Source organism: Lissotriton helveticus, chromosome 4_1 (genome assembly GCF_964261635.1).
Source record: "Lissotriton helveticus chromosome 4_1, aLisHel1.1, whole genome shotgun sequence".
Lineage (NCBI taxonomy): Eukaryota > Metazoa > Chordata > Amphibia > Caudata > Salamandridae > Lissotriton > Lissotriton helveticus.
This window is the reverse complement of record NC_136063.1, coordinates 1,629,321,484-1,629,345,014: the sequence shown is the minus strand read 5'-3', so window position 1 is coordinate 1,629,345,014 and position 23,531 is coordinate 1,629,321,484. Positions and strand designations below refer to the sequence as shown.

General features: G+C 42.1%; 1 long non-coding RNA gene across 1 annotated transcript; it reads right to left on the bottom strand.

Moving 5' to 3' along the window:
- Positions 1–205: 205 nt before the first annotated feature.
- Positions 206–1,065, bottom strand: LOC144827626 (uncharacterized). Its single transcript, XR_013610274.1, has 3 exons — positions 979–1,065; positions 472–574; positions 206–341 (listed from the first exon to the last, which is right to left on the bottom strand). It is a non-coding gene; the product is annotated as an uncharacterized LOC144827626 (long non-coding RNA).
- Between the last annotated feature and the right edge of the window lie 22,466 nt (positions 1,066–23,531).

Below are 23,531 nucleotides of genomic sequence, written 5' to 3'. Positions count from 1 at the left end.
GAAAAAAAGGTGTGTACTAGAATTCCTCAGAGGTGGGAAATCAAACAACATAAACAAGTGTGTGACAGACAACACTGAGACTATGTAGCTCACTCAGTGCTCATTCATCGACAACTGTGCAAAGAGAACAAGGTTCTTACGAGTTAAAAATGAGGTATCACTCACTTACAACACATCCTTTATTAAATGTTTTGAGCGTTCTCAGGTTAAAAGACAGGCATGTATATGGCCACTTTTGCTCACAAAAAGGCCAACATATTTTTTGTTGCCAAACAGTCGAGGCAACTTCGTCAGGGCTGTTGGGGAACCAATCTTCACCTCAGTCCTTTTTCACACCAAATCTGTGGTTATTGACAAGATAAAAAAAGAAGAACGTTGTTCTTGACAAGATAAAAAAGAAGAACGTGCCAATCATAAACAGCCCTATATACAATAAAGGTTCAAAGCCCCTTCATTTAATCATATATTTACCGAGTGGTTGCTGTTGTCCCATGTACCTGCAACCACCTTCAGTAAAAGAACCTGCGCCAAATGGTTGCATTCCACCTGAATGACTGCAATTGTCAGTCTCCATCTGAAATCACATGCACAGTAAATTACGCGTACATGACCCCAGGCCTTCACACTGTCATATTCCAAGCTTTGCCCTCAACTCTCTGCCCATTCTTAATATCAGGCACCCCCACAAAATCTCCATTCTAGAGTCACCTGCTCTCTCTGGTGTCTTTTAGTGCGCTTGCATAATGGCCCCAGTCATGCTAAGCATCCCGTAACACAGCACGAGTCCCGCTGTTTAAAGACTCGTACCGCCATGCCCACTTCTCTGCCGTGGACTACAAAACACAATCTTATGTGCATAGTACCAGTCAAGAGAGTACACATTAACGTGCATTGTACTTATGAGTCAATCCCGAGTGGTGGTCTCGCTGCCCTCAGAATACTGGTCACAACAAACAGTGCTAAATAATTCCATTTCACCTGAGCCCCTCTTATGGAACCTCCTTACAGCACTTGCGTGTTAGCTTCACATTCTCTCTTCTTTACCGATCACCTGTTCATGGCGCTAATGCTATTTTAATTGCGCCCGGGCTGGAACCATGTGACACGGACAAGAAGCCAGCCGAAACACTGCCAGCATGGCAGCCATCTTAGAGTGGTGGATTTGCGTGCATAAGTAATCCTCCACACCTATTTACATGACCTGAACACTATTTCTAAGAGCTAAATACTATCTTTAATTGCAATATGAAAGATAGGAGAAACAGATTCCAAGCTGAATTAAATTTTTTTTAATAAAATCAATCAACAGTTTTTGCATCTTGTGTCCAGCTCACCCATATAAAAATCACAAGTCAGTGGCCTCCCTCAAAATGTCAGTTATCGTGCCTGACTCACACACGGTCATATCACTAGCCTATTTTATTCCATTCAATGGAATCATTCAGACTCAGGCGTTCGACTTTCTCAGTAAAAATACATTTAGCCTCCTTCCTGGCCAGAATGTCATCAATGTTGTATGTTTCTCACACCACCCTCTCCAACACTGTCCATCTCAGATCCCTGAGATCATGTTTAAATTCACCGAAGTGCTGGAAGAGGCATGTAGTTAACTTTCCAGCTTTCAAGATTCTTAAGTGATCTTGTATCCACACCATTACCTTTCGTGATGTGAGACCCATGTAATGCAACTCACACGCACACGTGATTCTATAGATAACGTGTGTTGTGTTGCAATTACTGAACTTGTTAAGGTACCATGTTTTGTCACTTCAGTGAGCCCACACACCAAACATCCACCACACCGATAATGTCCTGTAGGTAAGCCCAACTCCTCCTTTTGTTGAACCGGATGTGTATGGACCAATTTATCCTGTAAGTTCGGAGCCCTTCAGAAGGCGAATCTGATAAGTGGCATTTTCTTCCCCCTCGTACCCAAAAGTGACCAATGCTTCCGATTATCTGTCTGATTTGAGTAGACAGAGGGTCGAAAGTTGTTACTTTCGGTACACACTGGTCTTTTTGTTAAGCCACCCTCTCCAGAAATGTTTCACGGGGTGTATTGAGAGCACGCTTACGGGCTCTATTAACCACATTGTTAGGATATACTCTGTTCTTTAGTTTCACAACTAAGTCTTCAGATTGCTCCATGAATGATCCCCTCGAGGAGCTGTTTCTCCGATATCTCAAGAACTGCCCCACAGGCACATTATCACGGAGTGCTCTAGGATGGAATGATCGATAATGCAACAAAGAGTTTCGATCTGTAGGCTTCTGATGTACGCAGTCACCAGCCCATTATTCTCTGCTGTGATGTCATCGTCTAGATATACAGCGGAGCCTTTACTCATGCTCCAAGTGAACCGAAGACATTCATCCTGTACATTGAGCCAGGATAAAAATTTCAAGAGCTTGTCCTCTGATCCAGTTCATATGCAGAGGACATCTTCAATGAACCTCTTCCAAAGAGAAATATTCTCCTGGAAGGGGTTGGAGGCATGAAACACCACATTCTCCTTGAACTGGCCCACATAAATGCAGGCATGTTAATTGATGGAAATATGACAAATTAAATAAAAACTATTTTTCTGAAGTTTATATTAAAAAATGCATTTCCACTTAAAGCTTTGCGCATCTCTGTGCCACCCTGCATTGGATCCAATGAACCCTTCAGTTGAGCAGGGAGAAGTTCACTCTGACCACAGCCAATGGTCCAGGACCTTGAAGACAACATATGGGATTCAGGACTCACTCCCACAGTTGCCAGCAGAGGGGAGTAGCTTGGGTCCAGTTGGGTTGGTAAGCTGGGAAGCAAGAAAGAGCACTGGAACCTATTGTTTCCCTGTAGCTCACACAGGAGGTCAGCCAACTGACCCTTGAAGTCACTTCTGTGTCCCTGGGTAGAAGGCAAACAGGTTCAGTCTTCCTTTAGGCTTCAGACAGCCGAGCAGTCCTTCTTCCGGGTGATCATAGCTCCAAGAGTGATCTCATTTCAGGTTCTAGGGATCCTTATGACATGTACCAGCCTGTGGGTGTGAGACACCCCTTAATCTAACTCTAAAACTGATTCGAGTCAGTGTTGATAAGAAGCAACTGCATCTGCACTTGGCACCCTGAGAGAATCCTGTAAAGATTTGTTTAAACGTTTGCACAGAAAAGCGCCTTTGAGATGTGCGAAAGCACTATAAGTAAAAGATAAGAGAAACAGTCGGTTAAAAAAGAAAGATGAAAAAGACTCCGGAAATGCATTATTTTACACTGTGATTGACGGCAAGAAATTGTGTGGGACCACAGCGTTGACTGCATGGTTACTTAATTTGACCGTCTGATGTTTATTCAACATCTTCTATGATGCTATATTCAGAAAGTTGCATCACTGCACGGTTTTCTGCTCAGCAATGGAACTGGGATGTGATGTTACACAGGAATTCAGATGAACATTTTCCTGGGCACATTAGCGCTGATAGATATTATCAAACAGCACAGATTTTGAATAGATATTATCAAAGAGCACATATTTTGAATAGATATTATCAAAGAGCACATATTTTGAATAGTGCATGATCTGGAAGTCATTTTGAAGGGTCTATGAGGAATGTTATCTCTTTCGAATATGAAATATATTGTCTGAGAGGGTCATAATTTCAGATGGGCATGAATTTTCCTGGGAAACGTAACCTATTCTGCTGTACCTTACTATATTATGATTATTCAAGATAATTCGCGAGTGTGCATTAAAACACACCATAACAGCAACAAAAAAAGATTCTACAATACGCACATTAACTCATAAAGCTCCATTAGTTGGTTTGGTTTATGCACCTTTTAGGCAACAATTATATTTGTCTGTAGTAGCTGCTGTGTTATATTTCACTAAACTCTCAACGGGATTAGATCCGATGAGCTGCAATTTCCACTCAGATCCGTGTGTCTATTTGTCATGGGGAGGTGTTGCCACCCCCATCTGTCAAATGACAGATGTCACACAGCATCTGTTGCAAAAGAGGACACACGTCCTGATCTAATAACAGGTAGGATCAAAAAAGAGGGTGAAAATGTACATACACGTTGCAACCTGTCTGTTTTGCAATGTGACCAAATGTACTGATAGGTCATATCCGAAAATTCTCATTTGCAAGAGGTAGTTCAATGAACTGCCTAAGGAATATAGATTATCAAACCCCTGTGACTGGACACGAACACTGTGGTTAGGGGCTGCAAGGGACAGCACACGCCCATCCCAGCTTTGACATTCCCAACTGGAACTTTTTTCTGTAAGCAGCTCATGCCTGTTTAAAGGAACCTGTGTTGCTTTTAAATTAAATGTTATTCGTTTCCTTTTTTATCCCCCTGTGGACCATTGCAAAGCTTCCCTTTACGAAACGTTGGCAACTCTTTTAATGAGTCAGTAACTATTCAGTGGTTTACAACTGGAATTGCCGCCACATGTTATTGATATGACTCACTGTGATTCACTTTCAGGAGAGATGTCCTTTTTACGTCCCCCTTCCAATTGCAGTTCGAAATGAATTACAAAATCCCTCACGAAATTCAGAAAGACTATTCCAAACCACCAAAGGTGTTTTGTACATATCAAAATCTCAATTTTTTTTTACAGAAGAGGTGTGGCTCAGCCGCCAGGGTGGCTGACTCCAGAACAGGGGAGCTCGCATTTCGATCACCAGCGGCAGGTCAGCCCAGCACCATGGGCAATAGCTCGCTTAATCTTCCCGACGGCCCTCAGCGCCTTGACACCCATAGGGGTAGTTGTTTGCGCTTTGCAAGTATCAGACTTATTTATTTACAGTTGCAAATGCTGCAATTTTGTGAATTGTACGATTTTCGAGAGCAAAATGCTTTATTGCATCAGTCTCTTAGTCTACAAATGTATGTGAGCTTTCAGAGTCGCCTACAACACTTTTTAAAATAGTCTGGAAACGTTGAAAAATCATCCAGCTACAACAGAAAAACAAAAGCATCATACATTACTATTAAAAAAAAGTAGAGGAAGAAAGACTGTAATTTAAAAGTGGCACCCAAACCCTCTCATGTTTGCACCGAATGCCATGTCAGCTGACAGGCAAAATTGTGCAGTCGGCTATTGTGCCATGTCTGTTTTAGGAAGTGCTACAAGCCTGATGATACCTGACAGGCCATTGAGAGAAACTGATAAATATTACAACTGACCTTAAGGAAAAGTACAACAAAAAGGTCATTTCAGTACACTGTCCCTATAAACAACAGTGAATTATTTGCAGGGCCACGTTGTGGCAGTTTTCGTATAATTATAGACTTGTGGCAGTTTTCGTATAATTATAGATTTGCTGCATATTCTATATAATCCATCATCTGCTGCATAATCTGCAGATTTTAACAAAAACAATTGGTTCTATCTTAAACCGTTCAAAACATACTGAGACTCAGGTGACACCTGTTGCCGTCCAGTGGAAGGCCCTTGGCAAAGCTGGACGGGTCACCTTTCTGTTGCTTATTGCTATATTTGGGTGTTAAACTGGTATTAATGAGGGGCAACCAATGCCCATACAGTTACCAAGTTTAAAAATGATGAAATAATGAAGTAACATTATTACAAAATATGTCGAATTAATTTTCCTTTCTTGCTGCATAATTTACTCAACTCTGCCACATAATTTCGCCCTCTCCTGCCACATAATTCCAATGGCCCCAATTATATACCTCGTTTTTTTTTCAGAAAAGCATCATGAACAACTCTATGAGGTGTAGGGCATTTAAACAAAAGCATATTAAACAATACTGAAATTGACAGGGGTGCTGATTTACAGTTTGGTGGAGGGTTACTTTGTCACAAACATGATTGATAAGCCAAAAATATAGGAGAAGCACTTCATACATATCAACGCAAAGATGTCCCATCTTCGCAGAACGAGAATCGAATATCTTTTATACAAAAGTGAAACCTATTAATTAAATATCCATGGACCACTATTCTTGTGTATTAGAAAAGGTTGTTCTCTAGTTTCCTCTTGACAAGTGCGAATAGGACATGGATACAGCCAAGGTGTTTCATCCCTTAAACAGCAGGACTTCTTCAGGACACATGATGTATCTTCAAGGTTATATATTAGAATTTTTAATTCTCTGTCATCTATTTAGCAGCAGCTTAGGAGACTCTTGCTTTGGCTGTGTCCCTGTCCTAATCACACTTGTCAAAAGGGAAATAAAGAACAACCCATTTCATTCTCGTTCTTCAAAGATTGGACATTACGTTGATATGTACAACGTGCTTTTCCCATATTTTTTAGGTATTCTTTTGTAATTTGGCCTTTTCTGTGGAGTGATTAGGCAAGGAAGTGGCGCACCTATTTCTTGGACTGACTGGGAGTGAGGTGTCATATACCACAACCACTCATGTGCACCTAGTTTGTTATGATTGATATAATTTCCACCTTATTGCAAGAGTCGTTGAAAGGTGATTTATAATATGGCGGATGGGATAACTGCCATGTTTGTGATGCAGTATTCCATCTGTCGAAATATTATTCCGGGCCAGGATCTTTAAAGAAAATTGCAAGAGAAAAACAATACACATAATTACCCTTGTAAATAAGGCAGGCGTCACTAGAGAGTCCTTTTAGGATACTGCCATTTGATCATCTCTTGGCTTTTTTTTATAGAACTACCACATCCCTCGTACGTGGACTACGATCTTACAAAATTCCTTACATAACATATCTTCATGATTAACGCACAAAATAGTCTTACTACAGAAAATAAGACCTATCAGCTAAATTGACATTTGTTAAATGGTTGGAACATAATGATTTCTCTGTGAGACCTGGTGAACTTTGAGACACCATTCAGGGAGTGATAATCCAAGGGTTGAACACCTGGAAAATGTTATAATATACACATAATCACGTGTGATTCACAAAAATAAATAAATATAAAGAAGATGTAACAGCATGACATTGAATTTCAGCATGTTGTAGAAACAAGGGTGTAACTGAGGTGGTGTTAAAAAAGTGACTTTAAAAAAGCAATGCAGATTTGGTTACCACCCACAGTGTAGTAGCTGTTTGGCATTCATAAACATACAACATACACTTCTCACTCTTATGAGCAACTCCCTTACACCCAAATAGATCTGGTTTAAAGCACTTTAAAATGGCTGGGAAGCTCTCTGATTTGGTCAATCCTTTTTAAGTCTGGTGTTAGCCAAAATCCTTTGATTTTAATAACATTATAAATGTAATATACTAAATGATAAGGCTTTCACCCAGCTCTCCCCATCCATTGGCATGTTAGTGTGTCATTCACAATTTGTTCTGCTCACCACAGCATACAGCATGAGGCACATGGTCAGCCCACTACAAGCACTGGCTTACCTCTCTGTGAGTCATTGCATTCTGCTTTTGCAGTGCACTTACATATAAAATCTAGTCCCCTTGTAAAGTTTCACAAACAAACATTCACAAACATCGGCAAAGCCAAATGTTGGCAGCCAACGTCAGACCTATTGGCTTTGCCAATGTTTGTTTACAATGTGTGTAGGAAAGGGTGCCTTCTATTTAACGACTATATTTTTCCTCTGGCATAAGTACAGGTAAAATATCAAAAATGCTTACTTTTTCCTATCTATTCTCTTCATCTTGGCAAGGTTAGAAAAATGAGCCTAAGTAATGGGTGTAGGTGGCGCGTGACTGCACTTCGCATATAGTGTCCTGGCAGAGATAACAAGGAGCCTTATTTTCAGAGTTGGGCAGGGCACTGGAAGTAGGGTTGCAGGCGGGGTTGGGTGGGGGGGCGTGGCTGCAGAACACCAGTACCTATGACAGTCTGCCACATGGTGGTGCTGTTTGTCTAAGTCAAAAATGAGCACACACAAGTTGTTTATTATTGAAATAACTGTTTAAAAGGACTAACACCTGCTGCCAAAGCCATTCTTATGAATTTGGGAGCCTGGAATAGTCTGAATTCTCACTCTTGCAGAAGTGTGATGGTTAGTAGTTGTGTTGGTACTGTCATTGGCAGGGCTGGCAGGGACAGTGAGTGGTGCCAGCTGCAGCGGCCTCCAGAGAAGGGTCCTGGCACTTCTTTTTTTTTTCTACAAACTAAGCACTGCAGCACCCCGAAAATAACCATGCAGGAATTCAGAAGGAGAATGAGCTATAAAGAGGCTTTTACTTTCGGTGTTCATCGAACCCACCGCCCCCCAGCAGTTTGCTGTCGGCTCAAAGTAAGGGGGCCAAGTGTCAGGAAATTCTAGGCCATTTATCGTTAGTAGTAAAACTAGTTGCCTGAAACAAATTTAGTGGCCTTTCAAGAGGCCATTTCAATGGACAAGGTGCTCTCTGTAAATGGCAGTACCCTACCACACCATGCTTCAGTCATGTTTGCGGGACAATGTGCTGCAAAAATCGCCTCTGGACTCACACTGCTCCCCCGCCATTTTCCTGCCGAAGGTGCACGTCTCGTTTGCTACAACAGTTCTTTGTGCAATGCTTTGATTTTTCACAACCTCTATTACTTTGGTGATGAAACATTGATGGCGGTCCCTCCACTCTGAAAAGCGTTCCATCGCCACTGGAGGCGGGATTATGTTTCCGAAGTTCAGTGGAATATGAATTAGTTAACTATCATTTAGCAATCTAAGGGCACAGGCCCAAAACTTGAGACATAAGCTGCTTTCGCTACAGTCACAATGAGCTCTTAGACAGGCCAGTACAAAATATTTAACAGGGAATAACAAATGGAAGGAAGGATAGCAAAGCGAGTTAAACGCTCGTAGCTGACAAATACAGTGAGATTATGAGAGCAAACCCCAGCTTTGCAGCTTTAGCTTTTTAGCCTTGCGAGGTGGATCCATTCCGTAATAGTAACATCTGTTATTTACAGTGCTTAAATCGACAGCCGTGTGGCATTTAGCACTACATAAGAAAAGAAAGAAGATATTATTGGATGAGAAATTGTTCGAGAAAGGCTAATATTTTTTGGGCAGTAATTAATGTATTTTCTTACATCTTACATTCAGATTATGGACCAACGATGGGAGTTTCTGCGGCAAGAATAATATTCCTAATTCACAATGTAAATGTAAGTAATCAATCTCCTACATCATCAATCAGTAATACTCCACGCATGCGTCCGAAGTGAATCAAGAGCTCGGAGTGCTTCATTCTCTCTGCAGTAATAGTATTAGTGGAATTCAAGGATTACCAGCTCAGTTAAGCACAAATCATCACTCGTGAAAGAATAGCACCCAGTGGCACAGATGGACAGAGCACGTGGTAGGCCGGCGTCTGATATGCATCCGATTAGACTGACAGTTTTGCCAGTCACTGTCTTTGTTAGAACAGATGTCCAGAGAGCCTGGCCAAATCAAGCGTTTTTCTATAGTAAAAGAATCTCGAAGCATGAAGATGGCATGTTAAAACTAATCCACAAGAAGGCAGATGATCTATATTGGGGGGGAGGGGGGGGCTGCCGTTTTTTGAGACATGCTGATCTCTATAACTTATTCTCCAATAATAACGAATAGCGACCCATCAAGTAAGTACATTGTGTCCCAAAGAATTGCAGATTCATTTCTTAGTAAATATAAGACACTTTTCTCACTTTTCTTTTAATTTCCTTTGGTTGCTTTGAAGACCCATCGTTACACATCCCAGGCAGGGGAGCTTCCCTGGAGGCACAGAAGCTGCTGGACACCAGTCCAATGAGCAACACCGAGCAGCACCCAGCAAACCGCTTCCCTGATTTGACAAAGAGACACATCTGAGCATCAATAGCAACAACCTTCATCTATGGTGCCTCCTTACTCAGCGAGGCGAGCTGCCTTTGATTGATGCCAATACCTCAAGCAGTGGTTCCTTGTCACCCGCAAGCCCTCCCTCAGAGCTAATCAGCTGCCTGGGCCTGCTAAAGACTTTCAAACTCCATAAAAGTTTCTAAGTCAGAGGATAAACATTTCAATGGGACAAACCTGGTCCCTGCATCTGACCAGCGGTCCATCGCGGTTGTCCTTAACTCTGGACTTTAACCCAAACTAGAGCAAGCAGATACCCGCAGTTGGCACATAGCACTTTTCAGCGCTGTTTTTAACTCAAACTTTTGAAAACTCACATCCCAGTTCTACCTATTGGATTTTTGTCATTTTGGTGTCATTGTACTTATTAAAATATTCCCTATATGTCTAAAGTGCTTTGAAAGTTTCATTGAGTTGCATTTTCACTTCATTACTGTTTGAGTACTGTGTAAAAACTTTACAAATTGCCTCTGAAGTTAAGTTTTACTGCTCTATGTCACATTACCAGAGAGTTGAGCACAGGTTTATTTAATGACTGTTGTGGATCACCCTAACAAGGATTGTAATTAATATTTGAAGGAGGGACTCTCACCCCCTTGTATTAATACTCCAATGTCTTACCTACCCTGGACTGTGCCCTTCAAAGCAATTGCTACAAACACTTCAGCGTATCCACACAGATTCCATTAAGTAGTAGTGGTGTACTTCCTCTCACAGGGATGGTGGAATTTTATCTATATTTTACTTTCCATGTACTCATTTAATTGGAGGTGCCTGGTTTCACTGTTTCATGCTCCAAGGAGTCTTTCTTTTATGTTCACATGTTGGACACTTTTCTTGCATTTAATTTGTTTGTGTTGCCTTCTCGTGTCCCAGACAAGCCTTTGCCTGGAGGAACAATATCCGCTGGTCCTCAGTTGTATTTTTATTTCCACCCCCTCTTTTATTTACTTTGTGAATTTAGGGCACAATAAGTGCTAAAGTTGTATTTTTGATGAGGTTGTCCACCCTATGATGGCTACCTGCAAAGCAGGCACTGCAGTGTGTCCACGCAGCGGGCGCATCCAGCGGGTATCTCGGCGGCATGCCAAGCGCAAGCCTGTATCTGTCCATCCGCAGCCAAAAAGCATGTAAAGTCAGGATCTATGGTCAAAACAACTATTATAGAAGCTACATAAAAAGAATAGAACATCTGTGGTCCGCCATCTTCAGTCTCTACTCCACTTCTCACTTATTTGTCTGAAACACTCTACATGTTCAACCCTAAGGTTTCTCACTCAGCCACTGCCTTCAGCTAGGAAGACCCTTCTCCTGAATTAACTGCAAACAGAATTTTATCACAGAGGCAGCCCTACCAAATGCATCACCTCCACAGATATTACTTTATTGACTTTATACAATGGCGCTGGAACTAGGGGAGCGGGAGGTGCTGCAGCCCTCCCATATACCTTGGAAGAGCTTAGAAGGAGAATGAACTATAAAGGGCCTTTCAAACGTGTTCTTCTGGCAGCGTTTATTATGTTTTCAAAAGGAGACTCCTATATATCAACTATGTCTTTAGTGAGGTGATGCTGTTGGCCAGGACCCCTACACTAAAAATGGTTCAAGTGCCACCGTTTTTAAATGTAATGATCCTTCCTAAACACTTCACGGTATTACACAATTTCATTCTTTCAAACACATTTCATCTACTCTTTTTAACTGAAACATGGCTTAAGGCCAGTTCCCTCCATTTTATCACTTTAGCTCTACCAGATGACTATAAACTCCTTCAGAACCACCCCTACCATCAGGAAAGCGGATCGCCATTGTTTATTACATAATGTTTACCTGTTCAGTCAGTCAAATTACCCAAGTTCCAAAGACTGAGTGTTTATTTTTCATCCAGAGTTAACCTTACATTCACCTTTGTTGAGGCTCCTATATACCGCCCACCTGGTCCAGAGGCCAATTTTGTTCAAAATATCATCGAATTATGGATTGGAATTTTAGGATCACATCAAGCAACCCAAAGAGGATGCCGAGTATTGGAAATGTCCTAATATTTTCGTGCCATGCCTACTGATTTGGGGGAACATTGCAATCGAGCAAAAAATCAAAGATAAAAACCTCACATCATTCACTAATTACTGAATCACATTCCCATGCTTAAAATGAATTAACTTAATACCCGTTATTGTGCCCAAAAGCGATTTCTTAGCTTCTCTTAAAGAGCCAACTAGGACTTAGACTCCCTGCATCCAACTCTAAAGTCCATGCAGTTACATACAGAGTGCAGGTTTGCCCTGGTGGAGGATTTGACCTTCTCAAGAAAGGGAGTTTTCCCTTAACCAGAAACATCAGTTAGGACTCATCAAACCAGTTAATTAATATCTTCTTCAAGGGCCATAGATTTCACATACTGCAGTTCTATGTCAAATTCCAAGCAGAGCGCTGTCAAGACTTAAGTTCTGCAGAAGAACCCAGCAAATTGCAGCAAACCAGCTATAACACCATCTTGTTATGTCTGTGACACATTGGATTGCTGATTGAGGGGGGTGAAAGCCTACTCCAGTAACAGCCACAATCCTCATCAATGTGAACCACAAAAAGTCACTCAATTAACATGTGCTTAACCACGATGTGGTGCGGGTTAGATGCAGGGACGAATTTAGGCTCACTGAGAATTGTATCTTATGTCCTTGATGCGGGGTGTTGTACTGCACAGTGGTGGTTCTGATGAGGAATGTTGGTTCCTGCGTCAGTTGTGTCCTGCTGCATTCGATCTGATGAGGAGCTGCAAGGGCTGGGTCTGGTTGCATCAGTTCTGATGGGGACCACATCTGGGCTGGCAGAGCACCTTTATCCCCACTTCCAATGGTCCAGGACGGGGAGGCACCACTTGGGGGGTTATGAATTACTGCAGCCAGAGTCCAGGTCCAGGGTTCAAGAGTGTTGGAGTTCATTGTATCCCTGTAGCCCAGAACAGGAGGCCAGGCAACTAGCCCTTGGAGTCACTCTGGTAGTACAGGGTTCAAGGGAAATGTCCAGTTCCTCTTCCTCAGGTAGTACTGCAGCAGAGCAGTCCCTCTTACAGTCAGGGCAGCAGAGCTGCTGGGCAGCCCTTTTTATTCACATCCACAATAGGAGCAACAGGGGGATTGAGAAGTCAGACCGCCCTCTCGTCCATCAACCAAAACACTACTGGGTCTGACCTCTATGAGCAGTCCATCTCAAATGTTAGAAACTCTAGGGAGTTATTAAAATGTTTTACCTTCCCAGATCAGTCCTGTCTAGATGACCATGAACTGATTAATCCTTGATGCTCAATTTAAAACGAATTGTCAATAACCACAACAGATACACATCCCACTGTGGTTTAAAACCATGACATCAATGTGTATGCCAAAACTCAAAACTTGAAAAAATGAAAAAAAAATTAAAAAATGTGAGAAAAAGCCAGAAAGCACCTCACGTATGCAAACCCACAGAGCGGCTAGGTGGTACTCGCCAGTATGCCCACGTTATCATCATCGGTTACTTTCATGGCCTCAAAAAGAAAAAAAGGTGTGTACTAGAATTCCTCAGAGGTGGGAAATCAAACAACATAAACAAGTGTGTGACAGACAACACTGAGACTATGTAGCTCACTCAGTGCTCATTCATCGACAACTGTGCAAAGAGAACAAGGTTCTCACGAGTTAAAAATGAGGTAGCACTCACATACAACACATCCTTTATTAAATGTTTTGAGCGTTCTCAGGTTAAAAGACAGGCATGTATATGGCCACTTTTGCTCACAAAAAGGCCAACATGTTTTGTTGCCAAACAGTCGAGGCAACTTCGTCAGGGCTGTTGGGGAACCAATCTTCACCTCAGTCCTTTTTCACACCAAATCTGTGGTTATTGACAAGATAAAAAAAGAAGAATGTTGTTATTGACAAGATAAAAAAGAAGAACGTGCCAATCATAAACAGCCCTATATACAATAAAGGTTCAAAGCTCCTTCATTTAATCATATATTTATCGAGTGGTTGCTGTTGTCCCATGTACCTGCAACCACCTTCAGTAAAAGAACCTGCGCCAAATGGTTGCATTCCACCTGAATGACTGCAATTGTCAGTCTCCATCTGAAATCACATGCACAGTAAATTACGCGTACATGACCCCATAACTTCACACTGTCATATTCCAAGCTTTGCCCTCAACTCTCTGCCCATTCTTAATATCAGGCACCCCCACAAAATCTCCATTCTAGAGTCACCTGCTCTCTCTGGTGTCTTTTAGTGCGCTTGCATAATGGCCCCAGTCATGCTAAGCAGGGCACAAGTCCTAAAAAAGAAGTGGGGGGACGCTGACTTCACGACGGGAAGTGACGTCACGAAAGGTGGCTTGCACCTTCAGACTCATTGTCTCCCCTCACTCACCTCTTAGCAAATGGAGCCACACATTTACTCTTTGGTCTCGCTGGGGCGAGATCTCGCCCCAACGAGGCCAAAGAGTGAATGTTTGGCTTCATTTGCTCCAGTTATTGAGCTCCCGGTAAAATAAGTTGGGGGATGCCGTCCACCTGCGTGGTACCCCGAATCGAGCCGTGATGCTAAGCATCCCGTAACACAGCACGAGTCCCGCTGTTTAAAGACTCGTACCGCCATGCCCACTTCTCTGCCATGGACTACAAAACACAATCTTATGTGCATAGTACCAGTCAAGAGAGTACACATTAACGTGCATTGTACTTATGAGTCAATCCCGAGTGGTGGTCCCGCTGCCCTCAGAATACTGGTCACAACAAACAGTGCTAGATAATTCCATTTCACCTGAGCCCCTCTTATGGAACCTCCTTACAGCACTTGCGTGTTAGCTTCACATTCTCTCTTCTTTACCGATCACCTGTTCATGGCGCTAATGCTATTTTAATTGCGCCCGGGCTGGAACCATGTGACACGGACAAGAAGCCAGCCGAAACACTGCCAGCATGGCAGCCATCTTAGAGTGGTGGATTTGCGTGCATAAGTAATCCTCCACACCTATTTACATGACCTGAACACTATTTCTAAGAGCTAAATACTATCTTTAATTGCAATATGAAAGATAGGAGAAACAGATTCCAAGCTGAATTTAAATTTTTTTAATAAAATCAATCAACAGTTTTTGCATCTTGTGTCCAGCTCACCCATATAAAAATCACAAGTCAGTGGCCTCCCTCAAAATGTCAGTTATTGTGCCTGACTCACACACGGTCATATCACTAGCCTATTTTATTCCATTCAATGGAATCATTCAGACTCAGGCGTTCGACTTTCTCAGTAAAAATACATTTAGCCTCCTTCCTGGCCAGAATGTCATCAATGTTGTATGTTTCTCACACCACCCTCTCCAACACTGTCCATCTCAGATCCCTGAGATCATGTTTAAATTCACCGAAGTGCTGGAAGAGGCATGTAGTTAACTTTCCTGCTTTCAAGATTCTTAAGTGATCTTGTATCCACACCATTACCTTTCGTGATGTGAGACCCATGTAATGCAACTCACACGCATACGTGATTCTATAGATAACGTGTGTTGTGTTGCAATTACTGAACTTGTTAAGGTACCATGTTTTGTCACTTCAGTGAGCCCACACACCAAACATCCACCACACCGATAATGTCCTGTAGGTAAGCCCAACTCCTTCTTTTGTTGAACCGGATGTGTATGGACCAATTTATCCTGTAAGTTCGGAGCCCTTCAGAAGGCGAATCTGATAAGTGGCATTTTCTTCCCCCTCGTACCCAAAAGTGACCAATGCTTCCGTATTATCTGTCTGATTTGAGTAGACAGAGGGTCGAAAGTTGTTACTTTCGGTACACACTGGTCTTTTTGTTAAGCCACCCTCTCCAGAAATGTTTCACGGGGTGTATTGAGAGCACGCTTACGGGCTCTATTAACCACATTGTTAGGATATACTCTGTTCTTTAGTTTCACAACTAAGTCTTCAGATTGCTCCATGAATGATCCACTCGAGGAGCTGTTTCTCCGATATCTCAAGAACTGCCCCACAGGCACATTATCACGGAGTGCTCTAGGATGGAATGATCGATAATGCAACAAAGAGTTTCGATCTGTAGGCTTCTGATGTACGCAGTCACCAGCCCATTATTCTCTGCTGTGATGTCTACGTCTAGATATACAGCGGAGCCTTTACTCATGCTCCAAGTGAACCGAAGACATTCATCCTGTACATTGAGCCAGGATAAAAATTTCAAGAGCTTGTCCTCTGATCCAGTTCATATGCAGAGGACATCTTCAATGAACCTCTTCCAAAGAGAAATATTCTCCTGGAAGGGGTTGGAGGCATGAAACACCACATTCTCCTTGAACTGGCCCACATAAATGCAGGCCAGACTCGGTGCAAATGTGGCCCCCATGATGTTCCTGACACTGGGAGATAAATCTGGTCCTTATATGCAAAGAAATTCCTGGTTAAAGCAAGTTCTATACATTGCAGTACAAATGTTTGGGGAACATCATAGAGCCATTCCAATGCCCCAAGAGCACGCGCTGCTGCCACCAGTGTGGCATCTTGGGGTATGCTGGTGTATAAAGACTCAATGTCTATTGTTACCAGCAATTGTGTCGCCGGATCATATTCTACTGTTTTCAGGATGTTCAAAACATCAGTGGTATCCTGCACAAATGATGGTTGGGTAATCACAGACTCCGTCAAGAAAAAATCAGCAAACTGGGACAATGGCTCCAGTACTGATTGGATCACTGAGACAATCGCGCGGCTTGGTGGAGGACGCTGGGCTTTCTGGATCTTCGGCAAGATGCAAAACACTGGTATTCTAGGTCTTACATTCATTAGGAAGTCAGCCTCCTTGTGAGTTATCCACTTTTTCTCCCTAGCATCCGCCACAAGGGCCCCGTTATTCTCTTGGAGTTGAGGTGTTGGGTCACGTGCCAGTGGTTGGTAGTTGGTAAGTACCTCAAGTAGCCTCAAGACTTCTTTTTCGTAGCCCTGCGTATTCAGGACTACCACCGCACCTCCTTTATCAGCTTGCTTTATTGTTATTAGTTTATTATCCTGCAGTGACTTTACCGTTGAGACACGAGGCACTGAGCTTGAAAAGAAGAGTTAACTTATAAATGTATTTGCTACAAAGAAATTGGCGTAGAGGACACACGATGGTAAATCTGTTCCAGATTATTTAATAGCGATTTGTTGGAGTACTATCTCCTACTCTCTTAGCTGTGACCTGCAGTCTCCTTGGCACTGGTTCACTTAGATCACTGGCAAATAATATGTTTTAGTGGGCCCCCAGCCCAGACCAAGAGCATCAGCGTGCGATGCAAACGACAAGTCAAAAGGAATAATTTATGGCCTGCTTCTGCTGGGTTTGCATTTCAATGCATGCGAGTTGTTAACAGACATCAGCTATGCACTTTTGAATTACTTTGACGATGTCGCCTTAAGTTTATTGCAGGGACCAGAACTTTCCAGGACCCAGCCTGCCTTGCCCGCAGCTCACCCATCAGCCCGCCCTCAACTGTAATAATTAACCAATGCAAAAGAAAATGCTCCTTGAAAGGCAGGCGTGCATTACTGACATCACTAACGTCATGCAGTCATCATGCCTGGACCTGGGTGGGCCATCCTGCAGGAAGGAGGACGACACATGACACGGAGGTACATGTTTTTAAAATAATTATTGGGCTCATTTCACTGGGGAGAAAAATTCAATAGCCCTGGCCCTGTTAAAAAACCCTGGCCCTGTTAAAAAAGTGCCGGTGCTGAGTCCCTGAAAGCTCCTGCACAAATTACGGACTGAACAAAGGTAATTTCAGTACACTGTCCCTTTAAACAATAGTGAATTATTTGCAGGGCCACGCTGTGGCAGTTTTCGTATAATTATAGATTTGCTGCATATGCTATATAATCCATCACCTGCTGCATAATCTGCAGATTTTAACAAAAACAATTGGTTATATCTTAAACGGTTAAAAATAATACTAAAACTCAGGTGACACCTGTTGCCGTACAGTGGAAGGCTCTTGGCAAAGCTGGACGGGTCACCTTCCTGTTGCTTATTGCTATATTTGGGTGTTAAACTGGTATTAATGAGGGGCAACCAATGCCCATGCAGATACCAAGTTTAAAAATGATGAAATAATGAAGTAACATTATTACAAAATATGTCGAATGAATTTCCCTTTCTTGCTGCATAATTTACTCAACTCTGCCACATAATTTAGCCCTCTCCTGCCACATAATTCCAGTGGCCCCAAGTATACACCTAGTTTTTTTGCAGAAAAGCATCATGAACAACTCTATGAGGTGTAGGGCATTTAAACAAAAGCATATTAAACAATACTGAAATTGACAGGGGTGCTGATTTACAGTTTGGTGGAGGGTTACTTTGTCACAAATAAGATTGATAAGCCAAAAATATAGGAGAAGCACTTCATACATATCAACGCAATGTCCCATCTTTGCAGAACGAGAATCGAATATCTTTTATACAAAAGTTAAACTTATTAATCAAATATCCATGAACCACTATTCTTGTGTATTAGAAAAGGTTGTTCCCTAGTTTCCTCTTGACAAGTGTGAATAGGACATGGATACGGCCAACGTGTTTCATCCCTTAAACAGCAGGACTTCTTCAGGGCACATGATGTATCTTCAAGGTTATATATTAGAATTCTTAATTCTCTGTCATCTATTTAGCAGCAGCTAAGGGGATTCTTGCTTTGACTGTGTCCCTGTCCTAATCACACATGTCAAAAGGAAAATAAAGAACAACCCATTTCATTCTCGTTCTTCAAAGATTGGACATTACGTTGGTACGTACAAAGTGCTTTTCGCATATTTTTTAGGTATTCTTTTGTAATTTGGCCTTTTCTGTGGAGTGATTAGGCAAGGGAATGGTGCACCTATTTCTAGGACTGACTGGGAGTGAGGTGTCATATACAACAACCACTCATGTGCACCTAGTTTTTTATGATTGATATAATTTCCACCTTATTGCAAGAGTCGCTGAATGGTGATTTGTAATATGGCGGATGGGATAACTGCCATGTTTGTGATGCAGTATCCCATCTGTCAAAATATCATTCAGGTCCAAGATCTTTAAAGAAAATTGCAAGAGAAAATAATACACATAATTAACTTTGTAAACAAGGCAGGCGTCACTAGAGAGTCCTTTTAGGATAATTCATCTCTTGGCTTTCTTTTATAGAACTACCACATCCCTGGCACGTGGACTACGTCTTGGAGCCCACACGATCTTACAAAATTCCTTACATAACATATCTTCATGATTAACGCACAAAATAGTCTTACTACAGAAAATAAGCCTATCAGCTAAATTGATATTTATTAAATGGCTGGAACATAATGATTTCCCTGTGAGACCTGGTGAACTTTGAGACACCATTCAGGGAGTGATAATCCAAGGGTTGAACACCTGGAAAATGTTATAATATACACATAAGCACGTGTGATTCACAAAAATAAGTAAATATAAAGAAGATGTATCAGCATGACATTGAATTTCAACATGTTGTAGAAACAAGGGTGTAACTGAGGTGGTGTTAAAAAAGTGACTTTAAAAAAGCAATGCAGATTTGGTTATCACCCACAGTGTAGTAGCTGTTTGGCATTCATAAACATACAGCATACACTTCTCACTCTTTTGAGCAACTCCCTTACACCCAAATAGATCTGGTTTAAAGCACTTTAAAATGGTTGGGAAGCACTTTGATTTGGCCAATCCTTTTTAAGTCTGATGTTAGCCAAATTGCTTTGATTTTAATAACATTATAAATGTAATATACCTAATTATAAGGCTTTAGCCAGCTCTCCCCATCCTTTGGCATGTTAGTGTGTCATTCACAATTTTGTTCTGCTCACCAAAGCATACAGCATGAGGCACAGGCTCAGCCCACTACAAGCACTGGCTTACCTCTCTGTGAGTCATTGCATTCTGCTTTTGCAGTGCACTTACATATAAAATCTAGTCCCCTTGTAAAGTTTCACAAACAAACATTCACAAACATCGGCAAAGCCAAATATTGGCAGCCAATGTCAGACCTATTGGCTTTGCCAATGTTTGTTTATAATGTGTGTAGGAAAGGGTGCCTTCTGTTTAATGACTATATTTTTCCTCTGGCATAAGTACAGGTAAAATATCAAAAATGCTTACTTTTTCCTATCTATTCTCTTCATCTTGGCAAAGTTAGAAAAATAAGCCTAAGTAATGGGTGTAGGTGGCGCGTGACTGCACTTCGCATATAGTGTCCTTGCAGAGATAACAAGGAGCCATATTTTCAGAGGTGGGCAGGGCACTGGAAGTAGGGTTGCAGGCGGGGTTGGTTTTTTTTTTTTATTTGAGCAGAGGGTTTCCAGTGCTAGGCACTTATTTGCCAACACCAGTACCTATGACAGTCTGCCACATGGTGGTGCTGTTTGTCTAAGTCAAAGATGAGCACATAAAAGTTGTTTATTATTGAAATAACTGTTTAAAAGGACTAACACCTGCTGCCAAAGCCATTCTTATGAATTTGGGAGCCTGGAATAGTCTGAATTCTCACTCTTGCAGAAGTGTGATGGTTAGTAGTTGTGTTGGTACTGTCATTGGCAGGGCTGGCAGGGACAGTGAGTGGTGCCAGCTGCAGCGGCCTCCAGAGAAGGGTCCTGGCACTTCTTTTTTTTTCCTACAAACTAAGCACTGCAGCACCCCGAAAATAACCATGCAGGAATTCAGAAGGAGAATGAGCTATAAAGAGGCTTTTACTTTCGGTGTTCATCGAACCCACCGCCCCCCAGCAGTTTGCTGTCGGCTCAAAGTAAGGGGGCCAAGTGTCAGGAAATTCTAGGCCATTTATCGTTAGTAGTAAAACTAGTTGCCTGAAACAAATTTAGTGGCCTTTCAAGAGGCCATTTCAATGGACAAGGTGCTCTCTGTAAATGGCAGTACCCTACCACACCATGCTTCAGTCATGTTTGCGGGACAATGTGCTGCAAAAATCGCCTCTGGACACACACTGCTCCCCCGCCATTTTCCTGCCGAATGTGCACGTCTCGTTTGCTACAACAGTTCTTTGTGCAATGCTTTGATTTTTCACAACCTCTATTACTTTGGTGATGAAACATTGATGGCGGTCCCTCCACTCTGAAAAGCGTTCCATCGCCACTGGAGGCGGGATTATGTTTCCGAAGTTCATTGGAATATGAATTAGTTAACTATCATTTAGCAATCTAAGGGCACAGGCCCAAAACTTGAGACATAAGCTGCTTTCGCTACAGTCACAATGAGCTCTTAGACAGGCCAGCACAAAATATTTAACAGGGAAAAACAAATGGAAGGAAGGATAGCAAAGCGAGTTAAACGCTCGTAGCCGACAAACACAGTGAGATTATGAGAGCAAACCCCAGCTATGCAGCTTTAGCTTTTTAGCCTTGCGAGGTGGATCCATTCCGTAATAGTAACATCTGTTATCTACAGTGCTTAAAATCCACAGCCGTGTGGCATTTAGCACTACATAAGAAAAGAAAGAAGCTATTATTGGATGAGAAATTGTTCGAGAAAGGCTAATATTTTTTGGGCAGTAATTAATGTATTTTCTTACATCTTACATTCAGATTATGGACCAACGATGGGAGTTTCTGCGGCAAGAATAATATTCCTAATTCACAATGTAAATGTAAGTAATCAATCTCCTACATCATCAATCAGTAATACTCCACGCATGCGTCCGAAGTGAATCAAGAGCTCGGAGTGCTTCATTCTCTGCAGTAATGGTATTAGTGGAATTCAAGGATTACCAGCTCAGTTAAGCACAAATCATCACTCGTGAAAGAATAGCACCCAGTGGCACAGATGGACAGAGCACGTGGTAGGCCGGCGTCTGATATGCATCCGATTAGACTGACAGTTTTGCCAGTCACTGTCTTTGTTAGAACAGATGTCCAGAGAGCCTGGCCAAATAAAACGTTTTTCTATAGAAAAAGAATCTCGAAGCATGAAGATGGCATGTTAAAACTAATCCACAAGAAGGCAGATGATCTATATTGGGGGGGGGCGTTTTTTGAGACATGCAGATCTCTATAACTTATTCTCCAATAGTAACGAATAGCGACCCATCAAGTAAGTACATCGTGTCCCAAAGAATTGCAGATTAATTTCTTAGTAAATATAAAACACTTTTCTCACTTTTCTTTTAATTTCTTTTGTTTGCTTTGAAGACCCATCATTACACATCCCATGCAGGGGAGCTTCCCTGGAGGCACAGAAGATGCTGGACACCAGTCCAATGAGCAACACCAAGCAGCACCCAACAAACCGCTTCCCTGATTTGACAAAGAGACACATCTGAGCATCAATAGCAACAACCTTCATCTATGGTGCCTCCTTACTCAGCGAGGCGAGCCGCCTTAGATTGATGCCAATACCTCAAGCAGTGGTTCCTTGTCACCCGCAAGCCCTCCCTCAGAGCTAATCAGCTGCCTGGGCCTGCTAAAGACTTTCAAACTCCATAAAAGTTTCTAAGTCAGAGGGTAAACATTTCACTGGGACAAACCTGGTCCCTGCATCTGACCAGCGGTCCATCGCGGTTGTCCTTAACTCTGGACTTTAACCCAAACTAGAGCAAGCAGACACCCGAAGTTGGCACATAGCACTTTTCAGCGCTGTTTTTAACTCAAACTTTTGAAAACTCACATCCCAGTTCTACCTATTGGATTTTTGTCATTTTGGTGTCATTGTACTTACTAACATATTCCCTATATTTCTAAAGTGCTTTGGAAGTTTCATTGAGTTGCATTTTCACTTCATTACTGTTTGAGTACTGTGTAAATACTTTACACATTGCCTCTGAAGTTAAGTTTTACTGCTCTATGTCACATTACCGATTGAGCACAGGTTTATTTAATGACTGTTGTGGATCACCCTAAGAAGGATTGTAATTAATATTTAAAGGGGGGACTCTCACCCCCTTGTATTAATACTCCAATGTCTTACCTACCCCGGACTGTGCCCTTCAAAGCAATTGCTACAAACACTTCAGCGTATCCACACAGATTCCATTAAGTAGAAGTGGTGTACTCCCTCTCACAGGGATGGTGGAATTGTATCTATATTTTACTTTCCATGTACTCATTTAATTGGAGATGCCTGGTTTCACTGTTTCATGCTCCAAGGAGTCTTTATTTTATGTTCACGTGTTGGACACTTTTCTTGCATTTAATTTGTTTGTGTTGCCTTCTAGTGTCCCAGACAATCCTTTGCCTGGAGGAACAATATCCGCTGGTCCTCAGTTGTATTTTTATTTCCACCCCCTCTTTTATTTACTTTGTGAATTTAGGGCACAATAAGTGCTAAAGTTGTATTTTTGATGGGGTTGTCCACCCTATGATGGCTACCTGCAAAGCAGGCACTGCAGTGTGTCCACGCAGTGGGCGCATCCAGCGGGTATCTCGGCGGCATGCCAAGCGCAAGCCTGTATCTGTCCATCCGCAGCCAAAAAGCATGTAAAGTCAGGATCCATGGTCAAAACAACTATTATAGAAGCTACATAAAAAGAATAGAACATCTGTGGTCCGCCATCTTCAGTCTCTACTCCACTTCTCACTTATTTGTCTGAAACACTCTACATGTTCAACCCTAAGGTTTCTCGCTCAGCCACTGCCTTCAGCTAGGAAGACCCTTCTCCTGAATTAACTGCAAACAGAATTTTATCACAGAGGCAGCCCTACCAAATGCATCACCTCCACAGATATTAC